Genomic DNA, 14,996 nt, shown 5'->3' with positions numbered 1-14,996 from the left:
GAGAGACCACGAATTATTGTTTAGCTTGCTCACGTTTTTCTATCCGTCATCTTGTTCTTCGCCCACCACATCTATTCTCCTCCTTCACCTTCACCCCTCCCTGCATGTTCTCTAGTCTCCATCTATAAGACAGCCATGGAAAAGCAAGCATTTGGAGATTTTACTCTGTTCTTGTATGTGTCCTTTTAATGAGATCTCTTACTGAGAATTTGCGAATGAAAATAGAAGTGTGTGTGTTACTGAAACTCGTTTTCGTTGCTTTGTAATACCCTTTGTAAAAGTGAAGTGAGATCTCCCACGTTTCATGAAAAAAATCAGTCGATTGTCTTCTGAACAGTTTGGACTATTTATTCTTGAGTTTTTTTGTCAATCATTCAAGGATAAATTAATTCCCGAACAATGACATCATGAAATTAGAAGATTAACAAGGCATTTTGGAGCGCAATGTTCATCCCAGTGTCAGAAAGCTGGGTCTCCGTCGAAGGTCATGGGTCTTGCAACAGGACAATGACCCCAAACACACTTCAAAAAGCACCCAGGAATGGTTCAAGAGAAAACGCTGCTGTTCTGTTCTGAAGTGGCCAGCAATGAGTCCAGATCTAAATCCCATTGAACACCTGTGGGGAGATCTGAAAACAGCAGTTGGGAGAAGGTTAGTCTGGGAGAACTGGAGCAGTTTGCACAAGAATATTGGACCAAACTGCCAGTAGAGAGGTGGAGGAAGCTCATTCATGGCTATAGGAAGTTATTGACTAGTTATTTTGTCCAAAGTCTGTGCTACCAAATATTAAATCTGGGGTGTCAATAATTTTGTCATTGCCATTTCTTTTTATTTTCTGATTTAAAAGGAAATATTAAGATCTGAATCAAAAACAAAGGTTATGTAATATTCACAGTGAAATAAAGAATTGTGGAGACCAAATTATTTTGTCAATTCCAACTTATTTTTGAGAAAATTGTGAGTTATTGGAAAAACGTGCAAAGGTGCCAATATTTTTGGCCACGACTGTGCATTACCCACAAATGCATTAGGAGGGTGGGGGCGGACCACAGGGTTATTACCATGCCTTTCCATGCATACCTCGGTTTTTACTAGGTCGTACCTTTGGTTCCTGTTCATGGTCAATCCTATTTACAGAGCACCACCAGGCCATCATACACAGCTTCCCGAAAGCCTGGGGGCGAGCCAGCTAGCTCATTAGCCCGAAAGATAAATGCTGTCGGGGCGTTCACCTCATCTACTCTCTGGGCCTCATCTTTGCTCAAGAGGACCTCACGAAGTGATGTCAGACAGGGTCGAGTTTCATAACTAGCAGTGCGATGTGCCTCGTGAAGGGAGAGGCGTAGTGAACGACGTACAGGTGTCACGAACCGCATGTGCTTTGCCGAGTGTGAGGGCAAGTACCTGTGGAAAATGTGGGGAAAGTAGTTCGGTGATTCCTTACTGCAGGTGAGCTAGCTTTCTCAATAAGTCTGTGGCATGACAAAAAGTAAAGATTTTCTCCAGTTTTATCAACTTTTACAACTGTTAACATTCTAAAGGGCCATTCCACATATAGCTAAGTGGAGATTCATTTCCTGTAACCCATGGACCCGAGTACTTGCAGAGGCCAATTTAATTTAAGCGTCCAAGGTTCATGGAAGAGTTGCAAGCAAAACACAAAACAAACACACAATTTTTTTTTTCTTCAAGCCACAATCTTATTGATCAATCCTTCAAAAACAAGTCAAAAACGTATCAAAGACTAGAACTGATGAATAATATTGTGTACATGCTGTGAATGACAGACAATAAAACCTTCAAAACTGCAAATAAGCTTTCCACCCCCCCCCCCCCCCCCCACATCCCACCTCCCTTCCCGTGCCTCCTCCCCCCAAGCCCTCTCCCTCCCACAGATCTCCCGATGTCCCTGTTCTCTACTGTTGTGCTTGTGTGCTTCCCCCTCTCTCCCCATCTTGTCTCCCGTTCCATTTATTTTATGTTTTATGTGTCAGTTTGTCTTTTTGTGATTACTCTTAGCTCTTCCACAAGCCTCGATCTTGTATACAAAAAAAATAAGAAAAATCGGAGAGCTTAAACGTCAAAACACAACAAGTCAAGTGAATCCACTTGGATTCCGCCCAGGTTGGCACATGGAAATTATGATGTAGCATAATTATCATCTCGGGTCAAGATTTGAAATTATGCCATGGTTTTTGTAAAATTGCTACTAGTATTCACATTATGTACTTTCACCAAAACATACATCATCATAGAAACATACATAGAATTTGGGTCCTCTGGGTCATTTGGGTCCTCTGGGTCATTTGGGTCCTCTGGGTCATTTGGGTCCTCTGGGTCATTTGGGTCCTCTGGGTCATTTGGGTCCTCTGGGTCATTTGGGTCCTCTGGGTCATTTGGGTCCTCTGGGTCATTTGGGTCCTCTGGGTCATTTGGGTCCTCTGGGTCATTTGGGTCCTCTGGGTCATTTGGGTCCTCTGGGTCATCTGGGTCCTCTGGGTCATTTGGGTCCTCTGGGTCATTTGGGGCCTCTGGGTCATTTGGGTCCTCTGGGTCCTCTGGGTCATTTGGGTCCTCTGGGTCATTTGGGTCCTCTGGGTCATTTGGGTCATTTGGGTCCTCTGGGTCATTTGGGTCCTCTGGGTCATTTGGGTCATTTGGGTCCTCTGGGTCCTTTGGGTCCTCTGGGTCCTCTGGGTCATTTGGGTCCTCTGGGTCATTTGGGTCCTCTGGGTCATTTGGGTCCTCTGGGTCCTTTGGGTCCTCTGGGTCATCTGGGTCATTTGGGTCATTTGGGTCCTCTGGGTCATTTGGGTCCTCTGGGTCATTTGGGTCCTCTGGGTCATTTGGGTCCTATATTCCTATCCTATAACATATATATCCTATAACCTATCCTATATATATCCTATATCATATAACATATATCCTATATATCCTATAACATAACATATAACAAATATATCCTATATTATGTACTAGCGAGCGGCCGCGTACCAGCCAAAGGGGTAGCCCATGGTTAGCCTAAATATAGATTTGATGACGTCATGTTTACACATCTGAGCGACAGAAACTGGCTACACATCTGAGCGACAGAAACGGAGCTTCACTTTTGGAGAGACAGAAATTCCCAGGCAAACGCTATAACGCACCAGGTTTACAACCTGTGCGTTAATAATTGTGAATGAAGCAGAATTAGTCTAACCTTGCAAAGAATATTGAATGTCTACTTGAAACAAAATCCAAAACATTTTTCTTTCGTCAAATGGGATTTCAAGCAAGATAAGCTTTATGTTTTGTTGAAGGTGCTCTTCTTACCCCGGTAGTGTTTTTTTGTCACTCAGTAGAAGCTTCAGTGTTGAGCCCAGTGCTGCTGGGGTCTGGTTGTCCGAGTTTGCTGCTGCTGCTGACTGCAGCTGAGGCATGTGGAGAAAAGGCAGGATGGATGGGGGAAAAGGGCATGAAAGCAAACACAAGAACTGTGAAAAAAGGGCAAGAGGTGCTTAATCTTCCAGGTACTTGGCAAAAGTTTAACAACTATCTTGTATTTTGCCACTGCCACGCCATGTACCATCATGGGGCCTAAGAACAGATCAAACCTTAAGCTTAGGTGGAGGCTCGGAGTCAGTTCTTTGATGAGTGTGTGAAAAATATATACATGGAAAATGTAACTAGAACCGCTCTCCGTATATTCACGAATATACACAGAATGAAGGGGAACAGGTTCCGATTGCGACATACAGTCACGTGAAAAAGTAAGTACACCCCATGTAAAGTTTTGACTTTTTCAACATATTTCAACATACAGCTATTTGATCTTCATTTCAACAATATTGACAGATAAAGGTGATATAATATAACAAATATCATGAAACATTTACATTGTGTAGTCCATTGTATAATTTAAATAAACATAAATGCAAATTTCGCATGTGGAAAAAGTAAGGACACCCTTGGCTCTAATCGGTGGTATTGCCCCCTTTGGCAGAAACAACCTCAAGTAGGTGTTTCTTATAACTGTCTAACGGTCTCTGACATCGACAGGGAAAAAATTTTGCCCACTCCTCCATGCAGAATTCTTTCAGCTGTGCGATGTTTGAGGGGTTTCTTGCATGCACAGCTCGTTTCAAACCCCCCCACAACATCTCGATGGGATTTATATACGGGCTTTGACTTGGCCATTCCAGAACCCTCCATTTCTTTCTTTTCAGCCATTCCTTGGTGGATTTACTGGTATGTTTAGGGTCATTGTCATGTTGAGCCTCGACCTTCGGTTGAGCTTCAACTTTCCGACAGATGGCCTCGCATTAACCTCAAGCACCCTCTGGTACAATGAAGAATTCACAGTGGATTGTATGATGGTGAGCTGCCCAGGCCCTGATGCAGCAAAGCTGCCCCAAACCATAATATTTCCACCACCATGCTTTACATTTGGTATCAGGTTCTTGTGGTCAAATGCTGTCTTTGGTTTTCGCCAAACATGTCTTCTGGTACTGTGGCCAAATAGCTCTACCTTTGACTCATCTGTCCAGAGCACATTGTTCCAGAAGTGCTGGTCTTTGCCTTGGTGTTCATTGGCCAACTTTAGTCTTGCCCTGATGTTCTTTCTGGACAGCAAAGGTTTCCTCCTGGCACACCTCCCATGTAGATCAAATTTGTGCAGCCTCTTTCTAATGGTGGACTCGTGCACTTTGACATCAACAGTGGCAAGAGCTACCCGTAGGTCCCGTGATGACATTCTGGGGTTCTTAGAGACTTCTTTCAGCATCTTGCGTTCAGCTCTCGGGCTGAACTTGCTGGGGTGGCCTGGCCTGAACAAGTTGGCAGTTGTTTGGAATCTTCTCCACTTGTAGATGATCTTCCGGGCAGTCGAATGATTGATTTCAAATTGTTTGGAGATCTTTTTAAATCCCTCCCAGACTCGTAGGCTTCTATAACCTTCTTTCTGAAGGCCTCAGAGAGCTCTTTTGATCTAGGGATGGTGACGCCACACACTTCAACAACAAAGAGCAAACCAAACTAAATGTCTGAGGTTTAAATAAGACAGGTTCCTCCAAGATCCTCTCTAACGATGTTCTAATCATTTGCACCTGAGCTGGTGCACCTGATTCTAATTTTAGGTATTTGAAGTCGTGATAAATGTAGGGGTGTACTTACTTTTTCCACATGCGAAATTTGCATTTATGTTTATTTAAATTATACAATGGACTACAAAATGTAAATGTTTCATGATATTTGTTATATTATATCACCTTTATCTATCAATATTGTTGAAATGAAGATCAAATAGCTGCATGTTGAAATATGTTGAAAAAGTCAAAATTTACATGGGTTGTACTTACTTTTTCACGTGACTGGAGGTCGAAGGTGTTATCATGTGGACCTTTTGTGTTCTCTTTCAGGTTGCTTTGAAGAAAGCAATTCATGTGGAGGAGAACGACGACGTAAGTTTGTGTGAATGTGGAGATAACTGTGTTTTAACTGCTGAACCAACAGTTCAATGTACCTCGGAACTGTCTTGATAGAACTTTTGTCTGTGCTGGATCCTTGTCGATTGGCCCATGATGATGTGAGTCCCACTGTGTGAGTTACAACTTTGTGGGTGCAGCTATGGGGTAAGTTTACCTTTTATACAGGTTTTCTTTTCTTCTTTTGTAGCTCTTGGAAGAAGCTGAGATGATGCGGAGACTTGACCATCCACACATTGGTAAGTGTGGATTTCACTCAAACTTATTGCAGTATGCACTATGACGTCACTCGAGTGAGTGCATACCTCCGCCAGGTTAAACCTTTTACATTTTCTATTCCATTGATAGGCCCGATCTGGATCCAGACCTCCAAAATCGAATGAGCTTGTTCTTGTCACCAACCCAACTCATCCACCAAGTTTTGTCCAAATCTGTCCGTGGATTGAAGCATCGACCAAATGTGGATTGAATAAAGATTGCTGGAACGGACGGAGTGGGAATTGTTGGAACGAACCGAACGGGAATTGAAAGAAACAGATAGTTTGAATTGGGGAGACACCACACTGGGAATACATCGACAAACTAACTACAACGCATGTTCCCATTCCTGGACCCCTTAGACAATGGGCAAAGGTGCACCTTTACCTGGACTAAGAAATAACTATCTTGGGATTCCTTTCGTGCACATGGATGCGCTCCCACATTGATACATTTTCCAAATCCACAGCAATATCCGGGACATCGTTTTTGGCGCTTTCTATCAATGATGAAGAATCGCTTTAGAAATAAAAAAATTCTCGTATCTGGATCGGGATCTTCACTAAAAAGAATCCAAAAAAGACCTCAGGATCCCAAGGCCGCCGCCCGAACCATTAAGCCAACACCAGTGCCAGTGATAACTCGCCCACTCTTCATGAAGGACACCGTGGGATCCTCAACGCACACGGACTCATGTCCGCAGATGGGATGCCGGTTTAACGTCCATCCGAGGGACAGCACACAGAATCACCTGTGAAACACGAACTTGTCACACTGTTGATCAGTTGTCATCGGAAGGGTCACACTAAATTCATGTGTTCATCATGAATGTTTAAAGGTGTTTAACTTTGGACGAGTTTCTTTATGCCATCTTAACTTGTGCTCCGCCATGTTGTTTCCTGACAGTGAAGCTCATTGGCGCACATCAAGATCAGATCTCAAAGGAAGTGGTCATCGCGATGGACTATGTCACTGCAGGTGAGGTTTCTGAAGTCGTTTTGCTGAAACTCCGCTGTTTGTGTCCATCACTTTTACTTGAGCAGACAAATAACTTGGTAATTGGCAAACTTGAATTATAATGTCTTGATTGTTGGGACTTTTTCGGTTCATGCTCGACCATGAATATTTGTTATGGGAACAAAAAGAGCAGAAAAGATCATGTGAACATGTTTTGTTTCACCTTCTCGTGTTCTCAATCTGATGTCCCGATAACCAGGTGTATTGAGCTCAACCATGAGTGTTGATCAGAGGAACAAAGTAAATAAATTGCATTTGAAGTTGAGGTCTGTTCCTCTGATATCTGGCACATCTTTCACTTCTTACAAATCCCAAGAGAATATCCATGGCGTTTGTGCAGACAAATACAGAGGAGTCGCATGAACATTGAGCAGAGAACAAAGACCAAGGTGCACATGCAGACCAAGCAGCGGGCGGAGGGGCGCAGGAAGGTGCGCGGTGTTGGGCCCGACAGCGAGAAGATCAAGTCATGAGCAGAGGGAGGGCAGCCGTGGCAGGAAGGGGGTCGTTTGGGAAGTGGTTTGGACAAGTTTGGTTTGGAGAAGTAGTTTGGGAAGTGGTTTGAAGAAGTGGTTTGGGAAGTGGTTTGGGAAGTGGTTTGGAGAAGTGGTTTGGAGAAGTGGTTTGGGAAGTGGTTTGGAGAAGTGGTTTGGGAAGTGGTTTGGAGAAGTGGTTTGGGAAGTGGTTTGGAGATGTGGTTTGGGAAGTGGTTTGGAGAAGTGGTTTGGGAAGTGGTTTGGGAAGTGGTTTGGAGAAGTGGTTTGGGAAGTGGTTTGGGAAGTGGTTTGGAGAAGTGGTTTGGAGAAGTGGTTTGGGAAGTGGTTTGGGAAGTGGTTTGGGAAGTGGTTTGGAGAAGTGGTTTGGGAAGTGGTTTGGAGATGTGGTTTGGGAAGTGGTTTGGAGAAGTGGTTTGGGAAGTGGTTTGGAGATGTGGTTTGGAGAAGTGGTTTGGAGAAGTGGTTTGGAGAAGTGGTTTGGAGAAGTGGTTTGGAGATGTGGTTTGGAGATGTGGTTTGGAGATGTGGTTTGGAGATGTGGTTTGGAGAAGTGGTTTGGAGAAGTGGTTTGGAGAAGTGGTTTGGAGAAGTGGTTTGGAGAAGTGGTTTGGAGAAGTGGTTTGGAGAAGTGGTTTGGAGATGTGGTTTGGAGAAGTGGTTTGGAGAAGTGGTTTGGAGATGTGGTTTGGAGAAGTGGTTTGGAGAAGTGGTTTGGAGAAGTGGTTTGGAGAAGTGGTTTGGAGATGTGGTTTGGAGAAGGGGTTTGGAGAAGTGGTTTGGAGAAGTGGTTTGGAGAAGTGGTTTGCAGAAGTGGTTTGGAGATGTGGTTTGGAGAAGTGGTTTGGAGAAGTGGTTTGGACGGTTCGAAAGGTCTAAAGGTCTAAAGGAACGGTCTAAAGGTTCGAACGGTCTAAAGCTCTAAATGATCAAAGGTCAATGGGTCTTGTCTAATGGGTCTAAACTCTAAAGTGTCTTATGGGTCTTTGTGGTCTTCAGTGTATTTTGGGTCTTTGGGGTATTTTATGTTCTCTGGATCTTTTGGGTCTTCAAAGGTTTAAGGGTTCTCAGCAGTCTAAAGGGTCGAAAGGTACATTGCAACAGTACATAATTTATAGATATCAAACGGCTTCACCACCTCACAGATTCACGGGCCATGTTTTTCAATTTTATAGATACTAGAATAGAAGACCCGTCGCTTCGCTGATGGAAATACCAATCTTTGCTGCGATGGCTGATCTATGGGGGTAGAAAAAGGATTCCTGAGAGATCCTGTTCTCCGTGCAGGGATAACCAACGTCACGTGTTGGCATTTGCAGTTTTCACACACGTGTCCATGTACCCTCAAAAAAAAATTAAATTAAAAAAGGATTTGTTTTTTTTTGGATCACAAACACTCTCTGGAGTTACACGAATCCACCGTACTTGGATTTATTGAAATCCGTTCTCAAGTTATAACAAGCCAAACAAACAGAAAAACAGACAGACACACAACTCCTTTTATAAACTAGATTTGAAGAAGAAGAAGAAGACGTTTTCGTCACACATACATACATAACCATGTACGTTTGCTCCATGATAATAAGATAGTCAGGCAGTTTAGCAGCATATTTATCGAAAATGGGGAACGGCTTGACAAAAGCGCCATTTTTATTTTGGTGGTCCATTAGACCATGTACAATAGATTTAGGACCGGAGGCAAGAAATATACAGTGTTCTTCACCTTTTTATTGGACAAAAACCAATTATGTATATATTTTGAACAAGGAGACTAACTTTTATTTCATTACGTGCAGTTATTTGTAAAACTTATGCATGCCTGCATAACAAATCTGACGCTTCTATGTAATATAATACCGAGTGTTTATACAAATGTGTTATACTTGTGCCTCGCGCACCTCTCATATATCTAACATGTACGCAACTACAAGGATGTAATGACAATATAGGTTTAGAACAGACATGTTGTTCAAGGTAATTTGTCCAGCAATTTGTGTATTTACGATTTTAGTCTAACTCCAATAGCTGATGATTTATTTGCATAAATGTATTGCTCGATATCATGCTGTGCGAGTCGTATTTGCGCAAAAGTCAAACACTGTATATGTCTTGCCTCCGGTCCTAATTCTATTGCATATGGTCTAATATGGTCTAATGAAGCACTAACATAAAAATGGTACTTTTGTAAAGTCGTTCCCCAAAAAATTGCTCAGCTGCCAAACTAAGATACTTGTTTTCACTCTCATACTGATGTGTTTTCACAGAAATAACATTCTGAAAGTTGATGATTTGTTCTATTTATTTTCAGTATACATGTTTCAATTGAATTTGTTAGATTTTTTTATTTGTTAGATTGAATTTGAAATTGAAATTTGTTGAAAATAATTTTTTAAAATTGAATTTGTTAGATTTTATGTTAATAAATTTCAATTGTTAGGGAAATGTTACCGTGTGCCATGGAATCATTATTTATCAGAAATAACCAAATTCACTCTCATCCAACAAAACAGTGAAAACCTTCATTTAACTTTTAACAGAACTGTTTTCTCACAAAAATATTTTATGTTCATGGGACCCAAATTCTGGAATGACGTGGAAACAGGTGTTGAACAGGTGACTGGCCTCGGAAGCTTTAAAATTGAAACATTGATTCTTTGATACATACAGTAAGTTTAATCATGCTCATGCATAATTATACCTCTGAGATCTGACACCTGATTATTGCTGTTGGACGTTGGTGCTATTTGAATATGCGTTTCTTTGTATACATAGAGATTTTATACCGTGGACTCCTTTACTCTTACGTTGCCTCTATGTTCTAGATATTGTTACTGAAGTCGCATCTGGATAACCCCAAGAGAGCAGTGAGTTCCAGAGAGACCACGAACATCAACTGCAACCCCAAACTTGGGCCGGGTACTCCCGCCCAACGTCGGTTTACCGTACCGGTGAATCAAGCGTGGCAGATTTTGTCAAGCGAATCAACGCCGCATGCCACCTTATGAGGGCTACCATTACCATTGAGAAATCGGACCAACTGCCCACTGGGAACGCAATTCAGACCAACCCCAAGCAGGATAAATCAGGACACATTCAACACTTCAATAATTTATGACACATCAAGCAAAGCGATCGAAAGAGCGGCACATAAAATACAAACACATTTCATGAATTAGAAATGAATGAATTAAAAGCAAATGGATAAAAAAAAAAAAAAAAAAAAAAAAAACAACATTGTATTAATGTGCACATCTCATTTTTCAAGTAAGGCATGAACAAACACAAATGAACAAACACATTTCATGAATTAGAAAAATTTCATGAACAAACACATTTCATGAACATGAATTATAAAAAAATTTTAAAAAGCACATTGTATTAATGTGCACATCTCATTTTTCAAGTAAGGCACATTAAGCAAACATATACATTTCCCCTTACCCTCTGCCAATCATACTCGTACTTATGAACAATCACTTAAAACAACTATAATACTGGATCCACGAGGAAGACACAGAGAGATTGGGTTGAGGGGGAAAGAGAATGTAGAAGTGATAAGAAAAGGTTTGAGGGACTTTGTCATGCTCTCGGCACACCCGAGCCCAAATTCGTGCCTCCCCTTGCATCAGAGCCCCAATGGTCGAGGTCTTTATATGGGGTGGCAGAATAATGGCGACACCCAACATAAGGTGAGAGAAAAGTTGCTCAGACAGAAGTTGTTTCGACCCCTTTCAGTGCCTGCCCCTTTGCGTGACGTGAATGCGGCATGGCAAAATCAGTGACAGGTGGACAACGAGGGGGAGATGTACGGTATAAAACCAAGAGTAAAGGCGAAATCTCTCTCTCTTTGACAAACACCTGAACCAGAGCAGACTTTTGAGAACCAATGATCGAGATACTGCGCTGGAGCTGGAAAATACTGGGCCGGATTAACGCAAGTACGTCTGGGGAACAGGCTCTCCGGGAACAAGCTCTTGGGTAACAAGCTCTTAGGTAACAAGCTCTCGGGGAACAAGCTCTCGAAACACCGCTCTGGCCGAAGCATTCGTCGAAGAGAGAGATTTCGTCCCTGCTCTGGGTTTTATACCCTGACCCCCCCCACCCCTCACTGGCCGCTTGCCATTGGCCTTACTGTTCCACATTCACATCAGGGGAAGGGGCGGACACATGAAAGGGTTGAAAACAACCTCTGCCTGAGCGACGTCTGTCTCAGCTTGTGTCGGGCATTGCTGTTATTCCACCACCACAGGAGCGAATGAGTGAACGGGTTTGTGAGCACGCGAGCAATGAACGAGAATGGTGTGCGATGTAAGTGAACGGCAGAGAATGGTGATAAATGGAAGAGATAGAAAGACAGAGATATAAAGGAGGATGGAAAGGGGGAAAAGGAACAGGGCCCTATGCTGCTTACACACCTGACGCATATCGATCACATGAATACAATTTACCTTACTCTAAACAGAATAGGAAAGAAATAACTAACTAATATCTATGTGTGTGTGCATCCATTCCCTCGGGGGATGTACCAAGTCCGACCCCGGGCCACAACCATCACACTACCTCCACCTCTCCATTCAGCCTCTTCCACGGCTGTATCAGCCTCCTCTGTTCCTCTATTTCTCCCGCTCTTTCTTCCCCCTTATTTTACACAACTCCCCCTACTTTGACCCTGTTTTCGTTTACAATCGCATTCCGATGCTAAAAAAATAAGAAAAACTAATGCGTCGGGTAACTACGGCTAGCCATTCTACCTTAAACATCACTTATACTTCACATTCGGATTCTGTACATTCGGGGAAAAAAGGCCATTTGACCGGGTGGGCACTCTTCCACTGATTTGTAGTCCAGAGTTCTTTTTAATAGTTCCCGCTGCCCGGCATCGACCCATCCCCATAGGGTTGATGGCACTCTTCAGCCTGAAGGGCCTGCATCGTGACACTGGGTCCACATGGCCACAAAGCATGAGGTGAATCCTTTGGCCCATGTGGCCTACATTTGAAAAAAAACACGATGTTCATCTCTTCGTCGACAATGGCAACATATTGATGGGACCACGTGGCCGCTCAACATGGGAGTCTTCTTTGCCCACGTGGCCCAATTCAATGACCAAGAAGTAAGGGTCGTCTCAGCAATGATGAGTTCAACGTCCTTGAACTGGCCTTTTTATCGCAGAAGGCCTGGAAACTGTGAACTTGGCCCTCAATAATATGATGGAAACATATTGGTGGGACCACGTGGCTGTTCAATGTGGGAGTCTTCTTTGCCCACGTGGCCCAATTCAATGACCAAGAAGTAAGGGTCGTCTCTCAGCAATGATGAGTTCAACGTCCTTGAAGTGGCCTTTTTATCGCAGAAGGCCCGGAAACTGTGAACTTGTCCCTCCATGATCTGATGGCAACAAACACGCACAGCAGGTGAGGGACACATGGCAATGGCAAGATGGGTTTATTTTTTTTTTTTTTTGTATACATGATCGAGGCTCGTGAAAGAGCGAACATTAATCACACAGAAAGACAAACCGACACATAAAACATATAACATCGGGAGCGGTAGACAAGATGGGGAGAGAGGGGGAAGGACACAAACACAACATTTGAGAGCAGGGACCGAGAGACATGGAGACATCGAGAGATCTGAGAGAGGGCGAGGGCTTTGGGGGGGGGGGGGGGGGCATGGGAAGGGGGCGGTGGGAGAGGTATAAAACATATGGACACTGCCAGGACTTCCAGGAAAGAAGTTGGAATTTCAAACAAGGTGGATCTGGGGTGAATTAGCGGGGGTAGAAAAGATCAAGGTTTTGGATGGGGGAAGATAAGAGATGGTGGTGAACAGCTGTTTTAAAGACCTGGAGGGAGGAGTGGGATTGAAGGGAGTGAGGGAGTTTGTTCCAGAGGCGGGAGAAAAGAGGAATGAAAGAGTGAAGGTGAGCAGAGAGCCGAGATTTCGGCAGTTTAACCATCAGAGGGTTGCTGGCAGATCTTGTGCGACCTGTAGGAATATTTGGGGGACAGAGCACAGAGAGAGCTGGGGGTGCAAGGCCGGAGAGGAGTCGGTAGAAGACAGAAAGACCACCTACCTGCCTGCGGTGAGTGAGTGAAAGGCCCTCAGAGATAGCTTCATCGCGGGAGATTCCAATAATTCTGAAAGCTTTGGTTTCAACAGCGTGAAGCCGAGCTAGGTGTGAGGCAGGAGCACCGGCCCATAGGGGAGAACAGTATTCCATTGAGCTGCGGATGAAAGCCTTGTATGTGGTGAGGAGCTCAGGTGTGCCGAGGAAGGACTTCGCACGACGGAGGATGCCCAGTCGGCGACTGGCTTTGGAGGCCAGCTTGGAAATGTGGTTTTCCCAAGAAAGATCATGGCAGATAGTGAGACCCAAAATCTTGAGCGACAGAACTTCTTGGAGAGGATTGTTGAGAAAGTAGATGGGAGGGTTGTCCAGTCGATCTTTTCGGAGAGACATAGTAAGAGTGTGAGATTTGTCAGGATTGAAAGACATGTTCCACTTGTTTGACCAGTCTGTGATTTTGTCCAGGTCTTCAGAGAGTGAGGAGGCAGCAGACTGCCGATCTGAGGGAAGAGGAATGGAGCGGCAGAGAGTGGAGTCATCAGCAAAGAGATAGAGAGGATTTTCGAGAGAGTCAGAGAGATCATTGATGAAGACCAGAAAAAGCACGGGGCCCAGAACACTGCCTTGGGGAACTCCAGCCTGAACAGGAAGAGGAGATAAGAGAAACCCATTCAGGGCCACACGTTGACGACGACTAGAGAGGAAGTCCACCAGCCATGCGTGGAGATTTCCATGGATACCAAAGGAGGAGAGTTTGGTGAGCAGAGCGGGGTGCCAGACCGTGTCGAAGGCACGTGATATGTCGAGGGAGACAGCTCTAATTTCCTGTTTGGCATTGAGGACCTCCATCCATTGTTGAGACAGCAGAAGCAGCATGTCCAGAGTAGAGTGACCTGGTCTGAAACCAAATTGATGATCAGAGATCAAGCCATTGGAGAAGAGGAAAGATTTCATATCCGAAGCAATGATGGATTCCATGACTTTGCTGATAATTGGGAGAAGGCTGATTGGTCTGTAGTTGCTAGGATCTGTTTTTGCACCTTTTTTGTGCAAAGCGGTGATGTTGGCTGATTTCCAAGCAGATGGCAGTTGACCTTGAGCAAAAGAGAGGGTGAAGAGAACAGAGAGAGGGTGAGATAGAGCAGCAGAGCAGGATTTTAGGACCCGTGGGCTGATGCCGTCGGGTCCAGTTGCAGAATCAGAGTCGAGGGTTGACAGAAACTTTTCCACCTTGTCAGGAGGAAAGGACACGGAGTCCAGGAGCAGCAGGGTACGACTGGGTATGGTGGGTACAGAGAGGGATGGGTTTGGGACACAAGATTTAGAGGCAAACACAGAGTTGAGGCATTCAGCTTTTTCACGTGCGGAGTCAGCTGTGTAGCCGTTTGAGGTAAGGGAGGGGATGGAGGGGGAACAAACCCCAGAAACGGATTTGACCAGATGCCACCAGGATTTGGAAGAGGGAGACAGATAAGAGAGTTCAGTCTTGAGAACGGAGAGATATTGTTTCCTGGCTCTCCTGAGGGTGGACACACACTTGTTTCGGGCTTTGTGAAAGGAAATGAGATTTCCTTCTGTTGGATTTGCTTTCCAGGAGACGAAGGCAAGTTGTTTCTGGGCAACAGCCTCACCACAAGATTCCGTGTACCATGGACGGGAGGAAGGGTATGACAACTGAAGACGAGATGGGA

At 44.2% G+C, this 14,996-nt stretch overlaps 1 long non-coding RNA gene across 1 annotated transcript; it reads right to left on the bottom strand.

Moving 5' to 3' along the window:
- Positions 1-445: 445 nt before the first annotated feature.
- Positions 446-3,403, bottom strand: LOC137413581 (uncharacterized). Its single transcript, XR_013623317.1, has 3 exons — positions 3,317-3,403; positions 1,104-1,405; positions 446-629 (listed from the first exon to the last, which is right to left on the bottom strand). It is a non-coding gene; the product is annotated as an uncharacterized LOC137413581 (long non-coding RNA).
- Between the last annotated feature and the right edge of the window lie 11,593 nt (positions 3,404-14,996).

Source organism: Myxine glutinosa, chromosome 5 (genome assembly GCF_964187855.1).
Source record: "Myxine glutinosa chromosome 5, kmMyxGlut1.1, whole genome shotgun sequence".
Taxonomy (NCBI): domain Eukaryota; kingdom Metazoa; phylum Chordata; class Myxini; order Myxiniformes; family Myxinidae; genus Myxine; species Myxine glutinosa.
This window is presented reverse-complemented; position numbering and strand designations above follow the sequence as displayed.